General features: G+C 31.5%; 1 pseudogene; it reads left to right on the top strand.

The window, feature by feature from the left end:
- The first annotated feature begins 402 nt into the window (after positions 1-402).
- On the top strand, positions 403-1,706 carry LOC150024199 (zinc finger BED domain-containing protein RICESLEEPER 2-like; annotated as a pseudogene).
- The last annotated feature ends 8,263 nt before the right edge of the window (positions 1,707-9,969 follow it).

The raw sequence follows: 9,969 nt of genomic DNA on the forward strand, positions 1-9,969 counted from the left end.
TCAACCATTAAAAACAGTTTTCAACCTTTGTCAAAACACCTAAGTATAAAAGAATCTGTTGTTTCGACAAAACAATAGGTTGTTTTTCACTTAGTTTGAAAAACACTTTCATTTCAAAAGGTTTGAGAATACTTAAGCTTTGGATTCAATCAAGAGTAGATTTACACAGATAATCTACCCCAGATCCTATTCTAATACACCTCAGCAACATCAAGCACATCCAGCCTTCCATCAAACTCAAAGGATTTGGATTCTTCAAAGCTTTGAACACACTTGATTCAACACTACCAACTTATCTTAGATGTTGTATCATCTAATTGAACTTTTTACAATAGAGATAGTCTAACATAATAATTTTTTTGGGTATAGCAATTAATAGGTTGTATCTTTTACTTTTATTCAATGTCTTCAATGCACGAAAAAGGTGATTATTCAATCTCAAAATCAATTAAGCATGTGGTTTCTATTCCACCAACGATCTTTAGCTCTACAAATGTGAGACCCCCTTGCCATGAGGGAAGAAAAAAATGTTCAGAAGCTTGGAATCATTTCATTCAACTAGAACCTAAGTTGGATAATAAAGCTCAGTGCAAGTATTGTGATATTCTTATTCGATGTGATAAAGGAACAAGTGCAATGCGAAATCATGTGTTGAGATGTCCAAATAACCCTGATAAACAAGAAAACAAGAGGCAAAAAGTGAGTGTATCTTTAACAATTGATGAAAATATGAACTCTCCTTCTTATGGTAGATTTGACCAAGAATTTTGTCAAGAAGAACTGGTAAAACTGTTTGTGGAAGCTGAACTTCCCTTTCAATTTGTTGAGCATGTTGCTTTTAGGAAGTATTCAAATGCGTTGCAACCATGATTTATGATCTCATCACACTATACCTTATCATGGAATATTGTATCATTATGGAATGCAAAAAGGTATATTTGAATAAGTTTATTTCTCAACATTTTTAGAGAGTTTGTCTAACTACTGATACATGAACTTCACCTCAAAATAAAAGTTATGTGTTTGACAACTCACTTCATTGACAATGATTAGATCTTGCATAAAAAGATTTTGAATTTTCGTCAAGTAATAAGTCATACAAGAGAGACCATGGCTAAATTTGTTGAGTCATGCTTGCACAAATGGAGTTTGAATCATGTTTTGACCTTGATAGTAGGTAATGCTACATCAAATGACATAGGAGTTCAACACTTGAAGAAAAGACTACTATTTTGGAATAACTTGGTTTTGAAAGGTGACTATATCCATATGTGTTATTGTGCACATATTTTGAACTTAATTATGGGTAGTGGGCTAAAAGAGATTGATAACTCTGTTTTAAAAATTCGTGCTGTAATGAAATATATTAAATCATCTCCTTCTAGATTTATGAAATTCAAAGAATGTGTTGAGAAACAAAACATTGAATATAAGGGTCACATCTGTTTGGATGTTGAAACTAAATGGAATTAAAATTATTTGATGTTAGATGCTGCTTTGAAACATAAAAAGGCATTTGATGAGCTTGATTTTCACGATACAAAATATGCTAATGAGTTAGGAAAGGGGATTGGTTTGCCTTCTTCGAAGATTGGGAGTATGTTGAGTCTATTCTGCCTTTTTTGAATATTTTTTACGAAGATACTTTACGCATCTCTGGTACCTCTTATGTTACTAGTAATATGTATATGCTAGAGGTGGTATGAATTTGGAATGGGATCAATCATTTGCTTAAGTCCAACAGTCCAAGTAGTGCTACATAAAAAATTTGACACCAAATTTAGAAACTAAACAATTGGTAGTTAAAACCTTGGTAGCTAATTAGATACCAATTTAGAAACTATTTAACAATAATAGAAACTAATTTAGAAACCAATTTTTTTTTAGTTTCTAAAATGGTCTATAATTTAGTTACTATTGCAACTAATTATTTTGGTCTCTAAAAATTGGTTTCTATTTCATGATTTTCTTGTAGTGGTAGTTTCTGTTGGGAGTTTGGGATAGAATGAGGAGTGAGGTCCTATATTTTATTTTTTGTATAAGGGTTGGATCACCCCTTAAGTGATTCATATTTATTTATTATTCTTGCTGATAAAAAAAAATCCAAAACACTATCCAACTCCTACTTAGGTGGAGAAAACATTCCATACTTAGGTGGAGAAAATCTTTACTACTTTGCATAAAATATTCTCAAATATTTGCTTTTGTTTTGATTTAAAGAAGTAATTTGGACTTTTACATATTTAACCCATTACTTCCTTAATTAACTCTAAAAACACAAAATTAACAAAAATAATAATTAAAACCCAAATAAATCAAATTATATGAATTTTAATTAAAACAATAGATTTATTTATTATTATATTTCAATAATTTATGATTAAAGTTATTAAATATAAATACAATTATGTTAATATTTATATGTAGAAATACAATTATATAACATACATTCGCTGCCTATATTGTTAGAATAAATGGCCTTAACAAGAGGGGGGGAGGGTGAATTGTTTAAAGGGGATTTTTGAAAACATTTTTAGGTTCAATGAAACTCTTTGTATAAATTCAGAAAAGGAATCAAGTTAGCCAAGAACTCAAGCAATTAATGAGTAAAGCAACAAAAAAACAATCGGGTGTTTCCTCGAAACAATCGGTTGTTTATATCAATTAAACAAAAACCAGAATTTAAAAGAGATAAGGAAAGAGAGAATCACACAAACTGTTTTATACTGGTTCACTCTTAAACCAAGAGCTACATCCAGTCCCCAAAAACCACTGGGTATACCACTATGCAATCAAAACCAGATTACACACAAACCACCAAAGAGTGACCTTGAACCCTTCAAGAAACACACTCCTTTTGGCAAATCAAACCATAGAAATCAGAGCCCTCTGATTCTGCACTTACAACCAGATTCCAGAAATACAGTGATTAAGGGAGAAGAAATTTGAATACTCCTGGGAATTACAAAGCTTAAAGATCAGAACACCCCAGTCCTATTCCACACACTTGAAAAATCCAAAGCTTAATGTGAATCTTGAAATCTTAGAATCAAAAACTGTTCAACTGAATTTCTCAAAATTATTTTTCTTACTTGTTTGAAACATAAACAAACCATTCATATTTTCCAAAGATTAGTCAAAGCATTTAATGAAGGAGCGTATTCAGTTAGAAATCATTTAAAACAAATTCACCAATCAAAACTGAATTCTGTTAGGATTTTCAAAGAAACAATCGATTGATTTATCGAAAGAATCGATTGATTTGGGTTGACAACAAAGTCAACCAAGTCAAACCTTTTTCAAAACCTTCTAAAAACAAAACAATCTGTTGTTTTCACTTAGTTGAAAAACATTTCATTTTAAAAAGCTTTTCAAGTCCAATCAAATTTGGATTCAAACAAGGAGTGAATTACATAGAAATCTACCCCAAATCTCACCCAAACACAACAACAACACCAACCTTTCATCAAGCACCTTTGATTTAGATTCTTCAAAGCACTTGATCACTCTTGATCAACATATATATCTATACTTAATATACAAATCATACCTATATATCTATACTTAATATACAAATAATTGGAAAATTACATTCCCAAAACTATAAATATATACAACACCAAAATATCTTATCTCATTTAGTTGTATCTACAATATTATTTATTCTAGTAGCAAGTACGATCATAATGATTAAATGATAAATTAATTATTTAAAATTATTATATAAGATGATATATATATATATATATAACACATAATTATATTAATCACATTCCCAATCAGGTTAGTATACGTAGGTAAAGATTACATATTGAAGAAAATGTACTCTTTTGTTGAGTAGACTTCGTTGTGATTTGTAGTTGGGTGAGAGTATATGATTGTCTTGTAATATGAAGTAATGTTATTGTGGGTTTTCTAGGAGTTGTTTTGTGCATATTGTGTTTTATTCTCTTTTAACTGAAGATTGATTACCAAATTCCTTTGATAGTATGAAGTTGAACAAGTTGGTCTAATCATTTTCTGTATAAAGATTAAAACACTCATCCTGAAATATCTCATTTTATTTTATTTATTATTTACTAATAAAAAAAAATCACTATCACACAAAATATATATCATTCTGTGTTGTCCATAGACGCATCACTCTAGCCACACCTCTCCTCTCTTACCTACCATATACACGTTTCCCTCATTCACTACACATCTTATCCACAAAAATAACCCACACTACACAAAAGGAGGGGGCAAATAAAAAAGCTACTGAAAAAGAAAAAAAGAAGAAGAGAAAAGCTGCAAAGGAAAAGACCAGAAACTAACTAAAGAAAAACGTGAGGGAATATATTAATATACATTATGTACATTTAGAAGAAGATGGAAGGTTTTTTTGACCAAACATATGAATACACAAAGTAACGACAATTTCTATCAAATTTGAGTGATAGATATTACAATCAGCTATATAAAAAAAGTGTTTATGTATCCAACACAACCCTAAACCAATCAATATAAATTTTATATTTTATAGTCGAATCTATCATAATCTTTAAAGTAACTTGTAAGTTGTAGATTATTGTTGTTGAAAATATTTGTTTTATTTTTCTTTACATGATAAGATATTATGATTTTTTATAATATATAAGTGGGTGTATACTTTCATTTTATAAGTTGATTTTGTAAAGTTAAGTTAAAATTCACTATGATATCAAAATCTAATTTAACAAAAATTTGACGTGAGAAGAGTATGTTAAAGATCCTAATTAGAGATTATGATAACTAGAGATTAAGATGTGAATCTCATTTTATAAATTGAGTTAAATTTAAAATTTTCTTCTTAAAATATGTTTTAACATGTTACTTTTCTCTCACGTGCTAATTTTTTTTTTTGCTTATTTTTTAACCAAACACTTCCCATAACAGTGTTGAATTCTTAATAGGTCAAGTGTCTATAAATGTTGATGTGCATGGATTTGGGAATCTAAGAAGATAAAGTAACCATATAAGCAATTTCGAAACGTGGTAGGACTTAAAATGACATGCAGTGAAACAAATAATCATGGTGGACCATGAACATAAACAGGATAAAAGGTAAAATAGGGAAAAATATTCAACATTACAAAATAAAACAATCTACTAAGAGGCGTGTTAAAAATATTGATTATATATAAGAATAAAAATATTGATTACTTTGTAGATAAGCAAATTAAACAAACAGATAAAAAAAACAGATTTGAAATAAAAGTGGTCTATTATTAATAAATAAAATTAATGTTTTACTAGGAGAGCAAGATTTTTAATTTTTTTTTATCACCACAAGATTTTGAAATGATATCACAAATTTAAAAAAAAAGAGTTAATCTATTTTCAAAATAATGTTATTTATTATAAAATTGAAATTAAATGTTAGCACTAAATAAAATAGATTAAAAAATTTATTAATATCTAAAGTTAAATTTATTATTAATAAAAATTTATAAAATAATTTTTAAATTAATATCTAATATTAATTAAAAAATTATAGTTCCTAATTACTTTTTAGACTTTAAATTAGTTATAAAAATTCACAGAAAATCATCAAATAGAAACAATTTTTTAAACATGTTGATCTATAAAAATTTCCCAACCAATATAATAAATTATAAATTATAAATTTCCCAAACAATATAATAAATTAAAAATTATATTATATTTAATGAATTAGTGACGTAAAAGTTTCTATGCAGCATAGAAGTAGTAGAGTGGTCCAAGTTAGTGTGGACACAAAAGAAAGGTCTGGCATTGTGTTGCAGCATTATCACCTTAGCCATTTGTTATTTTATTCTTGTTTGAATTGGGATGTAGAATATGTATTTTATTCTTCTTTGAATTGGGATTTAGAATATGTAGGAATGGACCATGTTTAGAATTCAGATCTTAATTATGTGCACTCAAATTATACTATAATTTATAAATTATGTTTTATTCTTTTGACTTTTTAAATTTTAAAATTATTGCTAAACTTTAATGAGCAAGTAATTTCAGTTTCTCATTTTATAATTACTCTTTTAATCACCAATTTTTAGGAGTTTAGTCACTATTTTTCATGCATAGTTAATCATATATATAAGTTGATAAAAAAATTTATTAGTATAAGTAGTTCTATATTTAGATTATATGTGATTTAATCTTCTACTTGATAATGAAGTGACAATTTAATATACCATTTTTCTTTGGAAATCGACCAGCATTTCTCCCTAATTTATTCCATATTATATATATATATATAATTATAGTATATAAATAAATGTAAATTTTAGTTTATTAAGTTGGTTTTATGAAATTATCATAGTTTTTAATATTTTATATTTGATGTTGCCGATGTTTTAGGCGAAAATATTGGATTTTATTATATAAGTTAGAGATATAATTAAATTATAATATCTATTTAAATTGTATTAAAGGATGTAAACCTTACACTCCTTCATATACAAGTAATATGAATGATTTTATTGGTTTTTATATTTCTGAGATAGTTTCCTCTCAGAAGAATACGATGTTGATTAAATGTCTTGATTTTAAGGAAATCAAGACTATTATTTCTAATCTTAATGGTAATAGTGTTCCTGGTTCTGATGGTTCCAGTGGTGTGTTCTATCATTCTTGCTGGGACATTATTGGGATACATGTTTCCAATGTTGTTGAACAGTTTTTTAAACAAAATTGGGTTCTTCCTGAAATGAATAGTAATGTGGTATCTCTAATTCCTAAGATTCAGGGTGTTGACTCCATTAAAAATTATAGGCCAATTGTTGTTTCTAATTTCAAATTTAAGATTATTTTCAAGTTACTGGCGGATAGGCTTGCATTTGTGGCTGCTAGAATCATTTCTCCTAATCAATATGGGTTTGTGCTGGGTAGACAAATTCAGGAGTGCATTGGTATTGCTTCTGAAGCTATTAACATGCTTTCTAAAAAGGTTAGAGGAGGTAATGCAACTTACAAAGTTGATATTCATAAAGCCTTTGACACTATAAATTGGAAGTTCTTATTATTAGTTTTGACACGCTTTGGTTTTGACTCCTCGTTTGTCGGTTGGATTAGTACAATTCTCCGTTCAACTATACTTTCTATTAGAATAAATGACAGTTTGGTGGGTTTTTTTCCTTGCAGTAGAGGTGTCAGACAAGGTGATCCTTTGTCTCCTTTACTTTTCTGTCCTGTAGAGGAAGTTCTTAGTAGAGGTATCTCTAAACTTGTGAATGATAAGAAAATTTTGCATATGGCTAGTTCGCAAGGTTATCTCACTCTTGCTCATATTTTATATGTTGATGACATATTTGTTTTCTGTAGGGGATATTAAGTCTCTTAGAAATTTGAGTATTTTTCTTAAAACATATGGTGATTTTTCTGGTCAATATGTTAATAATTCTAAGAGTAGTTTTTTCACCATGGATAACTTTGCAAGATTTGTCTCCAAAATTCAACGTATTCTTTTTTGTAGTCATGGTTGTTTGCCTTTCAATTATTTAGGAATAATTGTTGTTGGTGCTCCAAAGTGTCGATTTCTTCAACCTTTGCCTGATAAAGTCAAATTGAAGTTAGCATCTTGAAAAGGTAAATCTCTTAGCATGATGGGTCGAATTCAGTTGGTCAATACGATGATTACTGGATTTTTAGCTTATAGATTTAATATGTATAAATGACCTGTTTCACTTCTTAAAAAAATTTATTTGAACTGGTGATATTCTGAAAAAAGGCATAGTTACCATGAATTGGGATACGATTTGTTCTCCTATTGAGAGTGTATGTTTGAAGATTATTAATCTTCATCATGAAAATGATGCATATCTTCTTAAGTTGCTTGGAACTTTGCTTATAGCAACCGACCTTGGTCTTTTCTCCTAAACTCCAGGGTTCTTAAATCAATATACGAGTTTAGAATCGTTTGTAGATCCTCATCTATTTGGCATGGTATTAAGCAGTTTTATTCTACTATACTTGATTATACTTCTTGGACTGTTGGTACATGTACTTTTATTAATTTTTGGAGTGATAAATGGTGTTCTACTACTTCTTTAGAAAATATTGCAGGGTTATCTAATGGTGCTAGCATTCCGGATACATAAATCTCACATATATAAGTGAGATATTTTGGAAATAAAAAAAGGAGAAGAAATTTAGTAAACCCTAGTTTTAGTAGTAGTACTCCTTAGACTTTGAATTATTTAATCACAACATAATCCTTTTATTGTTCTATCATTGGTGCTTTCATTCACGTTCTACATGCCTCCCACACCAGCCTCCAAAGACCTGGAAGAGGTCATCAACAACATCAAAGCACAACTCACGAGGATCCAAAACCAGCTAGAGGACCACTATAGAAGATAATCTATCCTAGAGGCAAAGAATGATCACCTTCATTCTACCTTCACGTCCCTCCTGGATCATTCTAAGAATAAACTCCCACCCCTGAACCACCAAAACAACCCCCACTCCACTCAATCCCACGCCCACCATCAACAACCTCCGCGCACACTAGGTCGCTCGCCACAACAGCGCCTACGCCCCAACCGCTACGCCGCCTAGTGATGTCAGCCTCCGCGCACACTAGGTCGCTCGTCACAACAACACCCGCGCCCCAAACGTTGCGTCGCCTGGTGCCGCCAACCTCTGCGCACACTAGGTCGATCACCACAACAGCGCCCGCGCCCCAACCGCTACGCTGCCCAGTACCGCCAACCTCCGCACACACTAGGTCGTACGCTGCAATAGCGCCAGCACCCTAGTCGCCGCTGCGCCGCTCAATGTCACCTGCAACACCCTCTGTCGTATCCATTAGAGCACCAAAGATTGTTTCTTCCGAAAAAAAGAGTAAAGAAAAGCAAAGCAACATCAACAACATTAACGAATGAGCATCTCCACCCAAGCCCTCTCTTGCTAAACCTAATTCCCAAGCGACACTGTCCACTCCAAACCCTAATCAACAAAAGGGACACCAAAACCCTAATACGCAAATCAAGGGGCACCCAAACCAACCCTAGCAAGCCCAAAATGCCCCTGTGCCCCATTTTCCTGCTGCACCCCCGCGACTCAATTTTTTTGTTGCACCCAAACGACGGAATTTATTTATGTACCCTGCATCTTTACTAAAACCCGACAGCTTCTTCCTGCACCTCCATGATTTCTTCGGGCACCTCCATAAAGTTTAAAAATACCAAAATTATCCTTCAGTAAAAAGATAAAAATAAAAATATTGTGTCTGCTAGTGAGAAAAAGGAAGTTACTTCATGTGGTGGGGTGCATCGCTGGAGCTTGAGTGGTGGTGGTCCTTGAAGTGGTGTTGGAGGTGGTGCTGAAGGTGGTGCTTAAGAAGGTGGTTCAGGTGGTGCATGGTGGTAGGTAGCAGCGGTGGTAGGTGGTGTTGGCATTGGCACCGCTGGTGAGGTACATTCTCATTCTCATTCTCATTCTTCTGCCTTAAATAAATATTTCCGCATTAGTTAATCCGGTGGATCCACGGATAACATAATCCGGTGCTTAAGTAAAGCATTTCGGATTAGATAACTGTTGTGCATACCGGATCTGGAACCTGCCAAAGTCATATTTCTGGATTCTATAATCCAGTACCAAATGAACTATGGATTACGCAATCCGGAAGTGATTTTAGAACTTTCAATATGTCTTACGTATTACGTAGTCCGGTACTCATTTTGCTATATGAATTTCAATTACGCATTACACAATTCGGAAGACATTTGGAACATCAAACATGACTTACGAATTACATAATCCGGTAGTCATTTTGCTGCAAAAATTTTGACTTATGGATTACACAATCAGGAAGTCACCTGAAATGACTTATGGATTATACAATCCGGAAGTCATGTTTATGTTGTCAATTACAAAATCTTATGCTATTTTTGTTTTGCATATGTGAATTTATGGAAATTATAATAAAATGAAAATTTATGTTTTATGAATGAAGCTGTAAGT

This window comes from Phaseolus vulgaris, chromosome 10, assembly GCF_051622355.1.
Source record: "Phaseolus vulgaris cultivar YP4 chromosome 10, ASM5162235v1, whole genome shotgun sequence".
NCBI classification, from domain to species: Eukaryota; Viridiplantae; Streptophyta; class Magnoliopsida; order Fabales; family Fabaceae; genus Phaseolus; species Phaseolus vulgaris.